Below are 14092 nucleotides of genomic sequence, written 5' to 3'. Positions count from 1 at the left end.
CTAGAGAGAGAGGGCCATACCTCAGAAGATGACCTTGGAGAAGGTGAGGATGATGCCTAAGCCCAGACTGGTACAGATAGGGAAAAAGGGGGAGACCAAAACTCTCCACCCTTTCCTATACCTACTTTATCATTGGGAAGTGAGAGCAGTCACTCTAGCAGACCCCCCAATGTTAAGGTTGTAGCAAACCTTGAGGATGTGCCTGACCTACTCTCACTAAAGGAGAGAAAGCTAGAACTTATGGAAAGGAGACTAGTCCTTGAAGAAAGAACGGTCAAGATGAGCCTCGGGCCCAAAGATGACAGTGACAGAAATACCCTTAGGGAAAAAGAGGAATCATTGGACCCTAAGATCCACAAAGGGATTGTCCCCAGGTTTAGTGATGGTGATGACATGGGTAAATGGTTTGCAGCCTTTTAGAGGGCCTGCAAAATGAGGAGGATAGGTCACCTACAAAGGGGTTCTCTACTTTAGGAATTATTCTCAAGTAACGCAGAGAGAGACTTCTAACCCTTAATGTGGAAGTGGCTGAGTCCTATCAGCATATGAAGGAGACTCTCATAGAAGTGCTTGGACTCACCACAGAGGAATACAGAGTCAAGTTTAGGGACACAGAAGAGCAAAAACCAGACTTGGGTGGACTTTGTAGACTTCTTAGTCGTGGCCCTATCAAAGGCATTGAGGTGGACTCATATCAAGGGCTTTATAATCTGATTATGAAAAAGCACATTCTAATCAACTGTACCACTGAGAAATTACAACAGCATCCTGTAGATTTTAAGTTGTCTTCTCTCAGAGAGCCGGGGAGGATAGCTGAGAAGTGGGTCAGAAACAGGGTGTCTAGGAAGACCCAAGGTTGACGTGACCCCAAGAAAGATGTGTAAACCTCCCAGAAGAAGAAAGAGGTGAACACTACCAAGAATAAAAATAAAGAGTTCTCTAAAGGTCCCCAAAAAATTCTCACAGGAGGGTGGTCACTGACACTCTTCCTGGTCCAAAAGAAAGGGGCATCAAGGTAACAAATGGTACCCTAAAAAGGCTGGCATATGCTATGACTGTCAGCAGTCAGGGCATTAGAAATGGCATGCAACATGCACAAAAAAGTCCCCCAATGGTGGACAATCCAAGAAACTGGTTAGCATAAGAGTGAAGGAGGAAGTACACTATGGAGAGATCAGGCTACTTTAGGTTCCCTGGGTGTGGTAAATATAAAATCCCTGGTATTCATACCTCCAAGCCTGGAGAAGTATAGACAAAGGCCTAAAATCAATTGAACTGAGGTACAGGATCTAATAAATACAGCTGCTAGTGTCTCCATAGTTGCAGCTGGACTGGTTTCCTCTGGCAAATTGATAACTGGTGTTAGTCCTCAGATAACCAATGCTGACAATGAGCCTAAGCCCCATCCAATGGCATTGTTAAGCTTGGTGGTGGAAGGGGTAAAGGCCCAAAGAAGGTGGTAGTGTCCCCTGCCATCCCTATGGAGTGTCTGTTGGGAAAGGATTTCAAAACGTCTGCATGGGCAGATGTTGAAAGGAACAGTCATGCAAATATGTGGGATCTCCCTGAGTGGGTGTGTGTGACAACAGAGCACAGGCAACACAACAAAGAAGTCAACAGGACTTGGAGCCTGAAATATTGGCCCAAGATTCTAAGAGCAAGAAAGGACAGGGACACTGCTGCTTTAAAGAGGTCACAGGATTAGGGGGAGAGTTCTCCTGAAGGATATTCCAGGATGCCTGAGGAGTGAATTGCAACTGATGGGGCCTGGCCTGACCTAGCAGAGCTCTTAAGTGCAGAGGGGCCGTTCAGAGAAGATCTATGCCCAGGGCAGGGGGCCTGCCCTACTCATGAGGGCCTTAGACAGCAGCACCAGGCAAGGAAAGAAGAGGGTGATGACAGTGGAACTCACAGGGCCTTTTGGGAAGATGGGCTCTCACACATTGAGTCCAGGGACCCCAAACCAGGGGCAACCATGAAAATAGTGCCCTCCCTAAGTGTACAGAGTATTTATTCTATCCTTAGCCCATGGACATCCCCGTCAATGGATGTAAGGAAATGCATCTTTTTGTATGTTCACCGCCACATTTTTGAACTGATGCTGCTGGTTTCCCAACTCTGAGGTTGCACCGAGGCCTGCTGACCAGACCTATGTGCTAGTGTTTTAACCCATACTATTTGCACGTCAAATGGGATACAACCAATTGGCAAGGCCTGGCTTACTTATAGGCTCCTAGTATATGGTACCAGGGTACCCCGGGCATGTAAGACAGAGCATGCACTTAGGGCTGCAGCACTGTTTGTCCCACCCTTGTGTGACAGCATAAAAAATGGCTCCGAACTGGCCACTGAAGGTTGGAAGGACAGCGTTTACACTGCCATTTTGACTTTCCCATTTAAAACTATGGCAAAACCACCCTATCCCTTAACATTATATGTAAGTTTCCCCTAGGGAAGGCCTATCGAGACCTATGGCGGGGGACAATTTTTTGCTAAGTAAGAAATATATTTTATGTTATGTCTGAGCAGCAGCACTTCCAATTTGTAATTTTGCTGTGGTTAAAGTTGGTAGCCTTATTGGCTAATATAAGGTTACCACATGGCATCCCCACCCAGCTAACGTTTAACTGGGACTACCAAACTGGGTCATGTGAGGTATGAAATTACCCATGGCATGAAATGCGACCTGATGCCCAGGTCAAAATTATTGTAACTATTAATAGTGGGCAGCTTTTAGAAGGTTGCCCATCTGTGATTTGCTTGTCTAGTAGCCTCTCAAAGGCATTCTCAGTCAGACAGGTTTCTGACCACCTGGGGAGATGTGTGAATAACTCCCAGGACCAGGAAAAAGAGTAGTGCTGCAGCAGCAAGGTGTCATCTCCTCTGCCCCGATGGCCACTTGAGGGTTATCCCAGAGGGGAGATTCAAAGTGAAATCCACATTTGATGGGCTCCCTAGCCCACCATCCCTGAGGCAGAATATCCTTGGTTCCTGTGAACAACGTGGTGACAGGATAGGAGAGGGAACCTGTCCTCAAACTGGTTTAACCATGGGTGTGTTATACTCAGGTGGCCACACCTCTAAAGTGGGCTACCTTGCTCCTCACAACCAATGAAGGGTAGTGCCATCTTGTGGGGTAAGACTATGGCATTGTGGGATAACCAGTTGCCATACAGCTCAGGAAATCCATCACTAGGTAAGTGGGAACCCAGTAGCCCATTGGCTAGTGAGCGCTTTGTCTCCTCTGGGCACTTTCCTGGGATAAATATGGCAACCCTGGTACATTGACCCTCAGTACTCACTGGACTTGGAAGAAGGAGAACGAGAGGCTGCAATGCTGAAGAAACTGCACCTGCTGCCCTTTGGGTTAGCAGAGTTTGGATCCTTTTCTGTATGCTTGGTCCTGGGAAAAGCTGGTGTCTGGCCCCAGACCAAAGCAGGGACTCCAAGGATCAGTTGGCTGCCCTCCCAGAATGGCACTGGAACATCAAAGCTGAAAGAGCCCAAGATGCCCTTCTGGTAGCCACTGCAGAAGTTTTGCCGCTAACGGATGCCAGACATCCCAAAGGATATTTTGAAGATAGCCAAATAGTTCTCTCATGTCTGCTGGACCCGTGAATATTGGTTGTGACCAGATTCGTCACCCAAGAAGGACACAAGCCTCCACCAAAGGTTTGCACCATGACCACTGTCTTGCAACAGTGCAAGGGATGCACTGGCAGCCTTTAGAATCATACAAAGAGGATTTAGTGGGATCCCAAGATCTGTTAACAGAGTCACATCCATTCACCTGTAGACAGAGGACTTGACCAGACTTCACTCTCCTTGACTGCCCAGCCTCAGGAGCATCCTTGGACATCTTTGAGCCTGCATCACTCAGCAACAGGACAGCTCTGTTGTCATCTAAGACCGTCATCCTGTAAAGTTTGGATCTTGCTCTAAAATGCTCTGTTAGCTAGGTAACAGTCCAAAGTATCATTTCAGGTCCTCTAGACCTCTGTCCTGTTAAACCTGGTCACCCAACTTGGGCCTAAACTGATGAACTAATTTTTACAAAGTTTTCATAAAATTCCAAACTTTTTACTGGCCAGTGCTTGTTTGCAGTTGATATAATAGTCATTTATTCGTTTACTATATCTTTGGAACCCTCCAATGGATTTTAATGATTAAAGTCTCTACAAATTTATAAAAATCTGCTCTATTTGTATAAATTGGTGTTATTTTTTCACGTTGTGTGACTTTCTTATTCTTTTGTTTGATGCTTTACACATTGTTCATTTGCCAGGCCTTTTCACTCACAGCTACCCAGGGTTGAGCCTAATGTTGAGTAAACATACCTCATTGTACCCAAATGGTATTTGAGAGTGTACTGCATAGTATATCTTCAGAGCCATTCCATTTAGTACACCCATATCCTCACATTAGTGCCTAGCTGTGGTATCCAGAGCTTGTGTTTAGCTGTACCTGAAAACAAATAAGTTGGTAACTGACCAAAGAAGTTTTTGCCATTTCAAGAAGCCAAAGTTTGCCACATTCTGACATTTTAAAAGGGACCTGCTTCCTAGAAGAAACATTCCAAAGAGTTGCAAAAAGCTTTCTTGCTACTTTAAAAAGTCTTCAAGGTTAAAGGACAAAGGAATTGTCTTGGCCACCTTGTCTACCTTGAAGATTAATTAGTTGAGGGCTATGTGCAAAGAAAGAAAACTCCTTCCAGGAGTCGCAGCTAAGAAGGATGACCTGCAAAAAGCCCTCCAAACCTGGCAAGAGACACAGAAAGCACAGGCAATGCTGGGGGATGAGATTATCCCTGAGAGTGGGGATGAGGATGATAATGTGGATCCATTCACAGAGCATGGTCCCCACAAGTCATTCTATGCATGACTCCCTGTGTGAGAGTGAAAGGTGCATCACAGAGGAGGCCTAAGGACATTGACACCAAACTTAGGGGGTCATTCCGACCCTGGCGGTCCTGGGATGCGTGAGCACCGCCAACAGGCTGGCGGTGCCCCGCAGGGCATTCTGATCGCGGCGGTTTGGCCGCGGTCAGAAGAGGAAAACCGGCGGTCTCCCACCGGTTTTCCGCTGCCATGGGGGATTCCGACCCCCTCACCGCCATCCTGTTCCTGGTGGCTCCGACCGCCAGGAACAAGATGGCGGTGAGGGGTGTCGTGGGGCCCCTGGGGGTAAGAGGGCCCCACTTAGTATTTCAGTGTCTGCTTTGCCCGTCGCACATACCCACTCCGCCGGCTCCATTCGGAGCCGGCTTCCTCGTGGGGAGGGGTTTCCCGCTGGGCTGGCGGGCGGCCTTCTGGCGGTCGCCCGCCAGCCCAGCGGGAAAGCCAGAATGGCCTCCGCGGTCTTTTGACCGCGGAGCGGCCATATGGCGGCTCCCTCCAGGCGGGCGGCGACCGCCGCCCGCGGGGGTCAGAATGACCCCCTTAGTCTCTCTGAGCTACAGGAGAGGATGCTGGCCTTAGAAGAAAAGAGATTGACCCTGGAGGTGAGAAGGGTCGAGGAGGGGTAAGACCCCCGGACACTGGTGGCAGCAACAGATTGACAGAGGTAACCGCCATGGGTGCATATGATTCAAGGTTGTCAAAAGGGATTGTGCCCAAGTATACTGAGGTAGATGACGTAGACAAATGGCTGACATCTTAAGAGAGCTCTTAGGATGAAAACGGTGGGTGCACAATATTAGGGTTCCTTCATGTGGGGACTCATTCTAACTTTAGAACCTCAATAAAAGAAACACAGACAACTGTCATGTTTCATAGGCAAAAGCTTATACATGAATTCATGGGAACAGGAGCTGACAGCTGCATGCCCAAATTGTGGAACTTCCATTTGATCTTTTATTCTTGAAAACCGCAAAAAAGGCTTTAAAATGCACATTCAATCATGATGCAGAAATAATGCTTACTTCATCATTATAATTAAATACATGGTGTGATGTTGATCCGAAGGTACAGAAATTACACCAACATTAAGTGTACAGCCAATCAATGACAACCTGTGGCAAAAGTGCAATACAAGATTGCTGCAGGTGTGAACTCTGCATGCCAGATAGAGGAACTTTCCTATGTACAAAATTACTGATTCTGAAGTCCTACCCAATAAAATGCAAGTGTTTAGGCCTTTGGCAATATACAGTCATAGATATGTCTGACTATTGCTGTTTCTGGGCAAGCGAGGAAATGCATACCATGTGAGATGACTTTTTGTGCAAGCCTTGCAGTGCAAGCTGCTCAGCAGATTACATTAGATTACCTGACGTCATTCAACCTCTGGGCACATCTTGCAGGCCTTGTTAACAGTTAATATCACAAAACATGAACAGGAGACAATAAATTCCACTTAAAATAAAACACACCTCCACATAGGGAGAGATAGGTTGCTGACACCTGAAGATGAGGTGGCAAAATCTTACACTCACATGAAAGGTGCACTCATTGAACTCTTTTATCTAACCCCGGCAAGCATAGGCAGTAGTTTGGGAGCACATAAAAGGGAGCAACACAATCCTTAGTTGATTTTGTAGATGCTTCTGTGAAGGCACAGGATGGGTGGATTAAAGGTAATATGGCTGATACCTGGTACGATTTAGTGGTTAAAGAACACATATAGGCAAACTGTTCCTCAGAGAAGTTACTCCAGCATCTTGTAGATTCTAAGCTATCTAGCCCTAGAGGGCTGGGGAAAATAGCTTATGAATGGATATACACTAGGGCATTGAAGAAGTCCTTGGCTGGTGAACACAAAAAGGGAGGACGGGCCCCACTTCAGGGGAAGATAGGGGGAAGTTTACAAAGTCTGAGAAACCCAAAGAGTCCCCAAAGGAAGCCCAAGGGGGTTGCCCAGAGCCACATCCCAAAGTAAGGGGGAGTAAACAGGGAAAGAATTTTGACCCTTCAGAGGCTGGGGTGTGCTTTGAATGAAGACAGCTAGGGCATAAGAAGGGTGATGCAACTTGCACCAAAATGTCACCCACTGCTGACACTCCCAAGAGGATTGCCATTGTAAGGATGGGGTAGACTTTGTCTCTGGGGTTTGCAAGGGGTACACTGAACCCACATTAGTTTCCCTTGGTAGTGAGGAAATTGAACCTTTGGCCTACTGGCGTGCCATGATGGTAAAGTGCAGGCAGTGGCCAAAAATCAATAAGGTGGAAGTTCAGGTGTTGATGGATACAGGTGACAGAATGACCATGGTGATGGCCAAACTTGTTTGCCCAAGCCAGGTCTTACCAGGTGGAATGCATGAGATAGTAAACTCTGACAATGTGACAAAGTCATATTGTATTGCTGTGGTAGACTTTGAGTGGGGAGGAGTTACTGACCATGTCTCCTGCCATCCCAGTGGAGTGTCTCCTGGGCAATGACCTTGAAATATCTGCCTGAGTAAAGGTGGAGAGAAGGAGTCATGCAACGATGCTGGGAATGTGGACTCTGAAACAGTGGGCCAAGCCCCTAGTGACAAGAAGGAGAGGAGGCTGTTTTGCTTTCACTAATGAACGAGCTGACAAAAATCTCTGGAATGCACTTCTCAGTTCAAAGAAGACATTTATTATTATTTCACCACGAGGTTCCTAAAAAAGGAGTTTAGTAGATTGAAAGCACACGTTTCAAAATAGTCACAGCAATGAAAGGAAAATATACCAAAATGATTCTCAACTGCAATGTACACAGCAAATATATGTAGTTATGATTATGCAAAGCAAATAATAAAGTAAAAATTAATCATCATAGGGCCTGCCAAGCTCTTCATCGTTCTCATGCCATGAAGAAGACGACCCCGTTCAATGGCGAGAAAGAGATCTCCATTTCCACCCTCACGGGACAGGTGTCAGGCATTTGACGTCTAATCCTGACCGAGGTCCCGGAATGTCCACCTCGACTGAGCAGGGCCATCTCTTTATATATTAAAGAACCAGAGAAGGGCTTTCTGGAAAAAACCCTCCCATAAAAAAGAAATATTCGAACATGCTGGGTAGTTTAGGTCTGCTTTGAAAATAACACATTGAGATTTGGCTACAGTCCCAAGATGCTAAATGAAAGCAAATCCATTCCCTGCCATCTGAGTACATTCTGATCAACCAAAGCCCTTGGTGAGAAAGAACATGAAAGTAGGCACAGTTTACAATGTGGAAAAAGACAGACAACTTTGATATAGCAGTGTTTAACACTACAATAAAGTCAATAGGCAGCTTAACTGAATACAAAATGTGGTCTGCAACTGGTGAACACTGGACAACTAATCCAGGTGCAAAGTGGTGCAACACAAAGTCAGTGATCAAAAATACCTATTTCACTACATTTCCACCCTTTGATCAATGATTTGTGTACTTTTCTCTTTCTAAAAAAAAAAATGACAAGCCATTGTACACAGCAACATAATGAAATGATAAAAACAATCACTATAAGGCAATGGAAGCGGATTAATGTATTGAACTTATAAACAATCAACCCAGACACACATACAATGAAAAGACTGAAGCTTATATGTACTGATTGGGATAATAACTGATTGAATAGTGTCTCTAGGAAAGCAAGTTGGTATAGAATTAGATGGAAACATCATAAGTTCCAATCATGTAAAGGTACACGGTCCACCTGAAATGTTTGCTGCAATATACGTGTTCCCATACGAGAATAGTCAACCAACTGGCAACTTAAACATGCTTAATGAGAATGGTAGTAGTCATCAGATGATAACAAGCCATGGGTTATTTTGAGTAAAATAACGTAATCAAACAAGTTGACAGAACATCCATGGTACTTTGCATTGTTCTCAGGCAATACTTTGATCGGTGAAGCACAATTAGCGCTAAATGGATCCATAGGTTTTGTACTTTTAAAGCAGCAGAAGCATTTCAATCAGGTTCAAAGGTTATCAATCAGGTTCAAGTTGCGGGAGTGGTCCCTCCCCCAACCCCACACGCAAACGCCCGAAGGGAGACCACATAGCACACTCACTGTCAGTGGCAAGTCGTAGTAAGATCTGTAAAAGAAACAAGTATGATTTTTCTTGCAAATAACATTTGACATCTGAAATGTGCTCCAATTTTTACTTTCCTTGTTGTAGAATCAGCAGGACATTATTGGGACCCTTTGCTAAAATTTCTGCAGGTTCTGGAGGGCCATTTGGGGATTCAACCCAAACCTAAGAACTGAGGCTTTTATCTGCTGAATCACAGCTTCCCTTTCCTTGCACTGTCAGAAGGGCTGGGGCAGTCCACTTCCTCACCAATCCTCCATATACTGCACTTATGGCAAGTTGGACAATTCTGTCTCCAATCTGTATGAATAAATCAGCTTTTCCACTATTTAACAGAATAGCTTTAATTTCTATCTGTCCTGGTAACTTTCCTCTCCCCAACTGATCTTTGACTGTTTGTGAGACAGATCTCTGTTGTTTGTGCTGACAAATAGGACATTGCAAAATCACAGTTTTTATCAAATCTAGGGGAATGTGCATCCCTCTAATCTCTGACCACCTGTAAGTGGCTTTTCTCCCGGGTGTCCACATTCCTAGTGTGCCCACTTAGCCATCCCCACCAAGTCAGAATTCTGGATTGACACTTCTGCCTCTGAAATGTTGTCTTTGTCGTCTGCAAGGGAATTGAACCAGCATTCTAATGAGCCAATGGGACAATGAGCATCTATGACTTTACTCTGTTCTAACATTTCTCAAATTTCCTGCCACAACTCTTTGCTCCACACCTCCTTTGAATGAATGAACCAGTTATGTGCATGCCATGTGGGAAGCCAAATAGATAATCCATTGACAGTGGACCAAGAATCAGTGTAAAAATGACAAGTCCCAGGCAGCTCTTGCTTTAGAGACTGACATACAGCATACAACTCTGCATATTGGCTACTTTTTCCTTCTGTGGTGAACAGCAACTTTTCAGTAACTGAATTGTATGACATTGCTTTCCAATGTCTTTTAGTACCCATGTATTTGAATGAACCATGAGTAAACCAAACATTCTTTCTATCCTCAGGGGACAAGAATTCAAATGGCACACTCCATTTCACTGGTGACTCTTTTATCTGTGGTACCTTCTGCACTTTTTCCTCATCCTATACAGGGGCGTGTGACACCCGTTCATATAGGGCTGCAGTGCCTGCCTGTCCTACTCAAGCCCTGTCTTGTATGTACCAGATCCAGTGTGTGACACCAGCCTCTTGTGCATGTCCTATACAGTGAGATTTAGGCGAACTCGTCACCCACTGCATGATTGGTATTTCAGGTCTCAGAATTACATTATGACCTAGTGTTATTTGCTCATTATCCACTGGAGCCCAATAACAAGCCAAAAGCTGTTTTCAAAAGGAGTGTAGCACTCCTCAAAGTCAGCTGGTTCTCTAGTCCAAAACCCCAGAGGCACCCTTGTCTTCCCCTGTTTCTGCTACATATTCCAATTTGCATATTGTCCCTGAACAGTTACATGTAACTCAGTGTCACCATCTTGCACTGTACACAAGTCTAAAGTCTGTTGAATTATTTAATTTGCCAAATCAAAAGCACACAGCTGTTCTTCACCCCATTCAAACTCATGTTTTTTCCTGGTTACTTTCTACCAAAGGGTTAAGATTTTACTTAGATGAGGGCGATACGGTTTACAAAAATCAAACAATCTATGAAACTCTTGTCTCTTTCTTAGTGCAAAGAGTAAAAAACACCAACTTCTTTTGTTTTACCTGTAACAACATCTCGCTATGTTCTGGATTCCACTGAATTCCTAGAAACTGCACTTTTTGAGACAGTACCTGTGTTTTGTCTGAATTAATTGTACACATCCTACTCTGCAAAAGTGGTCTGAATATACCGGTAACATCGTCAACTTCTTCCTCAGTGTAATCTTTTAAAGAATGCATTTCAACTCCTGCCAAAAACTGTGGGCTACTCTGCATACAAACTATGTACTGCTCATGCAGCTCACACTGGCCACCACCTGTTTTAACCTCTTCTGCCCACCTGTAAGTGGCTTTTTCTCCCAGTTGTCCACATTTCTGGTGTGCCCACTTAGCCTTCCCCACCAAGCCAGAATTCTGGGTTGACATGTCTGCCTCTGAACTTTTGCCTTTGTCGTCTGCAAGGGAATTGAACAAGCATTCTAATGAGTCAATGGGACAATAAGCATTTACACTGCTCTAACATTTCTCAAATTTCCTGCCACAACTCTTTGCTCCACACCTCCTTTGAATGAATGAACCAATTATGTGCATTCCATGTGGGAAGACATAGGCCCTCATTCTGACCCTGGCGGTTTGTAACCGCCAGGGCAGAGGGCAGAGGAAGCACCGCCAACAGGCTGGCGGTGCTTCCGGGGCAATTCTGACCGCGGCGGTAAAGCCGCGGTCAGAAAAGGGGAACCGGCGGTTTCCCGCCGGTTTTCCCCTGCCCCAGGGAATCCTCCATGGCGGCGCTGCATGCATCGCCGCCATGGGGATTCCGACCCACTTCCCGCCAGCCTGTTCCTGGCGGTTTACACCGCCAGGAAGAGGCTGGCGGGAACGGGTGTCGTGGGGCCCCTGGGGGCCCCTGCAGTGCCCATGCCACTGGCATGGGCACTGCAGGGGCCCCCTAACAGGGCCCCATCAAGATTTTCAGTGTCTGCAAAGCAGACACTGAAAATCGCGACGGGTGCAACTGCACCCGTCGCACCCCAGCAAATCCGCCGGCTTCATCTTTGCTGGGGCTTTCCCACTGGGCCGGCGGGCGATCTTTTGAAGATCGCCCGCTGGCCCAGCGGGAAAGTTAGAATGCTCCCCGCGGTCATTTGACCGCGGGTGGTGTTTGGGCTGTTTCCGCCCGGCGGGCGGCGCCCGCCGCCCGCCAGGGTCAGAATGACCCCCATATTCTCCTGTAACAGCTTGGTAGATTTCAGTTTTATCCTGTAATAACTTGCTCTGACTAACTTGCTCTTTTAATTTCTTATTTTCATATTCTATTTACATCTCTCATGCATTTTTCTGTAAGCAGACAAAAGTATCCAAACCCTCCTGTCAAGAATAAAAGGGACATCATTCCAATCAAAAAGCACCTTTTCTGAACATGAAAACACATTTAGTACTCTTGTTTTATCCAAGCACCCATCCCACGTTTAAAAATAGTCAGAACAATGAAAGGAAAATATACCAAAATGATTCTCAACTGCAATGTACACAGCAAACATATGTAGTTATGATTATGCAAAGCAAATAATAAAGTAAAAATGTATCACCGTAGGGCCTGCCAAGCTCTTCATCATTCTCATGCCCGTAAGAAGATTACCCCGTTCAACTGCGAGAAAGAGATCTCCACCCTCACGGGACAGGTGTCAGGCATTTGACGTCTGATCCTGACTGACGCCTCAGAATTTCTACCACTACTGAGCAGGGCGATCTTTTTATATTTTAAAGAACTGGAGAAGGGCTTTCTAAAAAAAACCTTCCACAAAAAAGAAATATTCAAACATGCTGGCTAGTTTAGGTCTGCTTTGAAAATAACACATTGGGATTTGGCCACAGTCCCAATTTGCTAAAATAAAACAAATCTGTTCCCTGCCATCTGAGTACATTATTATCAACCAAAGCCCTAGGTGAGAAAGAACATGAAAATAAGCACATCTTACAATGTGAAAAAACACAGACAACTTTAACATAGGAGTGTCTAACTCCGAATACAAAATATAGGCGGTCATTCCTACCTTGGCGGGAACCGCCAGAAGACCGTACCGCGGTCAAAAGACCGCGGCGGTCATTCTGTCTTTCCCGCTGGGCTGGCGGGCGACCGCCAAAAGGCCGCCCGCCCGCCCAGCGGGAAAGCACCAGCAACGAGGAAGCCGGCTCCGAATGGAGCCGGCGGAGTTGCTGGTGTGCGACGGGTGCAGTTGCCAAGCAGACACTTAAAATCAATGTGGGGCCCTGTTAGGGGGCCCCTGCAGTGCCCATGCCAGTGGCATGGGCACTGCAGGGGCCCCCAGGGGCCCCACGACACCCGTTCCCGCCAGCCAGGTTCTGGGGTCGGAATCCCCATGGCGGCGCTGAACACTGGACAACTAATCCCGGTGCAAAGTGGTGCAACACAAAGTCAGTGGTCAAAAATACATAGTTCACTACACAGGTCTAGGAAGGCTTCTGCAAAAAGTCCTCAGAACCAGGAGGAGGCTAAACCTCATGGGGTGTGCCTGGTGTTTGAAGAAGAGATTGCTGCCTTGAAAGACTTGCATGACTTGGCAGAACTTCAAGAAGCAAGTGGTTCCTGGAGAGAATGCAGGAGCATGGGACAGAAGACTTGTCCCATTCTGACAGCATGAGACAGTTAATTGTCAGACAGGAAGAAGAAGATGTCAGTGTTACCCATAAGGTATACTGGGAAGAAGGAACCCCATACAGTGAGGCAAGGGATCCCAAACCAGGTGCAACTAGGAGAGTGGTGGTCCACCAACAGTACAGAGAGTTCCTCCTTATGCTCGCCCATGACTCAGAAGGAGATGGAATTTTCTTCTCCTGCGCCGGCTGTTTGCCGACAGGGAGGTTCCCAGGAAGGGAGTAGGTTTTAGCCCTTTTGCACTGCTCTTTGGACATTCTGTGAGGGGTCGCCTAAGTTTGAAGAGAGAAGATTGGGAGAGACCGCTCAAGGAGCCCAAACAGGACATCCTTGATTATGTGCTAGGTATTCGCTCTGGAATGGCAGAGTACATGAAAAAGACAAACAAGAATTTGGAGGTCAGCCAGGAGCTTGTCAAGAACTGGTATGACCAAAAGTCTTTTATGGTTGAGTATCAATCGGGGCAACTGGTTTGGGTGTTGGAGCTTGTAGTGTGGAATCCCATTTTCCCAGGGTCCATTTTGGGCCTGGTGGGCCTTATGATACCCAATGACAACTAGGCCTTTTTTGTTGAACAACTTCTATAACTATCATTGACTATGGTTTTGATACACTTTGATACACTTTGATACTGCTGAGAACGCATTATGTTGCAAAGCTTGCTGTTTCTATAGCCATCAGATATCATTCCATGCTAGCTGAAGCAATTTTCCTGATTGAAAGTACTAACATGTGCACTTATTGTTCCTATTTCTGTTTATAGATGTATCACGTA

This window comes from Pleurodeles waltl, chromosome 6 (assembly GCF_031143425.1).
Source record: "Pleurodeles waltl isolate 20211129_DDA chromosome 6, aPleWal1.hap1.20221129, whole genome shotgun sequence".
Lineage (NCBI taxonomy): Eukaryota > Metazoa > Chordata > Amphibia > Caudata > Salamandridae > Pleurodeles > Pleurodeles waltl.
This window is presented reverse-complemented; position numbering follows the sequence as displayed.